The sequence below is a fragment of the Poecilia formosa genome, unplaced genomic scaffold, assembly GCF_000485575.1.
Source record: "Poecilia formosa unplaced genomic scaffold, Poecilia_formosa-5.1.2 Scaffold382, whole genome shotgun sequence".
Lineage (NCBI taxonomy): Eukaryota > Metazoa > Chordata > Actinopteri > Cyprinodontiformes > Poeciliidae > Poecilia > Poecilia formosa.
This window is the reverse complement of record NW_006800321.1, coordinates 307,928-310,849: the sequence shown is the minus strand read 5'-3', so window position 1 is coordinate 310,849 and position 2,922 is coordinate 307,928. Positions and strand designations below refer to the sequence as shown.

The 2,922-nt window shown below is 36.4% G+C and overlaps 1 protein-coding gene across 4 annotated transcripts in view; it reads right to left on the bottom strand.

The window, feature by feature from the left end:
- si:ch211-214e3.5 (zinc finger protein 518A) overlaps positions 1–2,565 on the bottom strand; it is a 26,049-nt gene extending 23,484 nt beyond the window's left edge. For all 4 annotated transcript variants that reach the window (XM_016662635.1, XM_016662636.1, XM_007575584.2 and 1 more), the window contains exon 1: positions 1,834–2,565. The gene's annotated coding sequence lies outside the window, so the exon portion shown is untranslated. The remainder of the gene's footprint in view (positions 1–1,833) is intronic.
- Between the last annotated feature and the right edge of the window lie 357 nt (positions 2,566–2,922).

Below are 2,922 nucleotides of genomic sequence, written 5' to 3'. Positions count from 1 at the left end.
TTGTTATGCAAACTGCATTTGAGAGTAGATTTTTCGAGTCCTAAAAGAAACAATATCTTTCCCTGTCGAATCTTCATAGTAAAAATTGCATAAAAAAATCTGATTTCTTTATTGCATTTCTTAAATTTTATCAATGCAATGAAACATAATACATTAATATTGTAACGGAAGGGAAACTTAAAGCACCATTAATAAACATTTAATCATGAATGCTAATTATGTATACACTTAGTCAATTTGATGATAGGCTAATATAAACACTTAAAGCTTGAGTTGTCTTCATTATAAGGCTTTTAGTTTTTTGTGGCTCCAGACAGATTTGTTTTTTTTGTTTTTTAAGTCCAAAATGGCTCTTTCAACATTTTGGGTTGCCGACTCCTGGTATAGAACTAAGAAAAAAAAAGTGTTTCACTGTAAAGATGATTTGCAGTTTGTTTTGTTGCAACCTGAAGTGTGAAATAAACTTCAGTGGAGTCTGAAAACAAAATATTTGTCACATGTGTAAAGTTAAAAAAAAGTTAATTTTACATAATACATTGTCTTGAATGGACAATGTTTTGTCCATTTAAGTAATACTGTCCATTTAAGTAATCTATAGGTGTGAGTATTTTTATCAAGTTAAAGTAACATCCTGGGGGTCAGGTCAAACTAATGCCTGATGCAAACTTCCCAAGTTTATGTTTTTTCTATGAATGTTAAACCAGGTTAGAAGATGCTGACCAGCAGCGTTTGATCTCTGCTGTAGAGCAGTGGTCGCAAGCTGCATTCCTTGAGACAGAGTCTTAAAACTTTCACATGTCCTACACACTTAAATTAAACAGTAAAACTGTCTCATAAGCATACAGTCAAACTCTGCAGAGCTTTCCTTATAAACTGATATAGGAGCCAGGTGTGCACAGAGGTATCTTAAAGTTGCAGGACCCCGGTCCTTAAGGACTGTGGTTTCACAACACTGCTGTAGAGTCTGCAGGAAAAAAATGTACAGTCAACTCAAGTTCACATTATTGTGAACTGTGTGAACTGTTAGGATGCAACTTCTATATCTTCAGAGGCAAATAAAACATTTTAATATTTTCTATCAAAAATGCAAATCAAATAGAAGCAACATAGTAAACAACTTGTTCAAATATTAGTCAACTTTATAAACAGCAACTTTATAAATATAAAAATGTATGCTTGCTTGTACAGATAAAGACCCTAACTGAATAAGCAAAATGCAATAGTCAATAACAGCGATGAACACTTGAAGTGACCCTTGAGCTTACTTTTGGCTCAAAATGAACAGACTGGACCAGATTCATGTCATGCAATGTGCAACTTATTCTATGTTCCTGCTCAGGTTAAAGCAGTGTGTAATTCAGCAGAATAGTGACAACACCTGAGGTTGCCACAGGTAGGCTACGATCGGCCACACCGTTCTCACAGCAACATTAATTAAGCTCAGCAGGAAAAGTTGTGTCGTCTCAAACCCAGAAGCTCAGTTTGTTCACTTGCGGCTAAATAGAAAATGGACAACAGATACGAAGCTCCATCACTGCGTTATAGCTGGGTATTTCCGTAATGGAGTTCACTTTTCCAAAGGACTTGTTCCTTAGGAACCTAACTTCAGATGAAAGCTGCATCACGGGGAGAACTCCAGGCTGAACCCAGCCAGCCAACAATGCGACCACATTTTATCGCACTGCTCCTGTTTCTACAATGTTCCTGAAACAAGCTGCCACTCTGCGATAATCTGAGACTCTAACGACTTTAATCAGCACTTATGTTACACCTAAATAAAGAACTCACCAAAGCAAGCACATCTAAAGTTCTAGTAAATAAGTTTGTGCTTACTATGAAGTCGAAGGAAGCTCGGGCTGTTTCTCAACAACGTCCAGCATTGTTAAAGAGGGTCAAGCAAGAAAGGAACATACAACAAAACATCAGCCTTCCTTCTCTCTTCTCTGAAGAACCACATCGACGGCGGCCATGACAGTCCATCCGGGTACTCCTTTGCTCCTGACACTCATGTAGTCGCGGATGAATATGTATTGACTGTCAAACATTAAATTAGTGCCACGGAGGATATTTTTGTTCCGTCGTAAACACAAAAAGCAACTTTCAGTGGAACGCAACAGCATTAACTTAAACTAAAATACAACTAAACCTTTACAACGTTGTTGCTGCACAATACCTTTCATCCTGTTTCTCTCTGTGTGTGCGTGTGTGTGTATTTGTGTCTCTGCGTATAGCTGGAGGTAGAAGTAAACAATGGTTAGTAATGGCGGAAACATGATCTTTTCTGTGTTACTGTATGATCTGCTAGTGTATTTATTGACTTGAAGTCATTTTATGAATGTCTTTTTTTCTGCCTAACTCGGATTCACGCACGAGCACACGCGCATCAAAGACAGAGACCCATGGAGAGACGGAGAGTAATGGCGGACGCACTCTGCTAGTCTGTATTGTGTAACTAAGCATGGAAACTGTTTCCGAAGCACATCGGATAGTTTTATGTGTATCTACTCTAACATAACGGTTCTACTACTTATTGTTTTCATCTGTTCAAATAAATTATGTTTTTGTAAGTATTCCAATCTGCTTTACATGATGTGATTTGTAAGAGCAGTTACCTCGCGAACAATATTAACAACAATATGGCTCGGGGTTCAAATCAGATCTTATTGAAATTATATTTCATAAAGTGGATTGGTAATAATTTAATTCCTGGATCTTAAAAGGAAATAAAACTGCAGCAGTTTTAATGCTGTAGTTAGGAAAAAAACTGTAATCATAAGTGGTGGTATGGGATGATGATGATGATTGTTATTATTTAATTAATTAATTAATTAATTAATTAATTAATATGAGGTACAAGCATTTAATTTCCCTTTGGGATCAATAAAGCATTTTAATGAATTGAATTAAAAACAAAACCTTTGC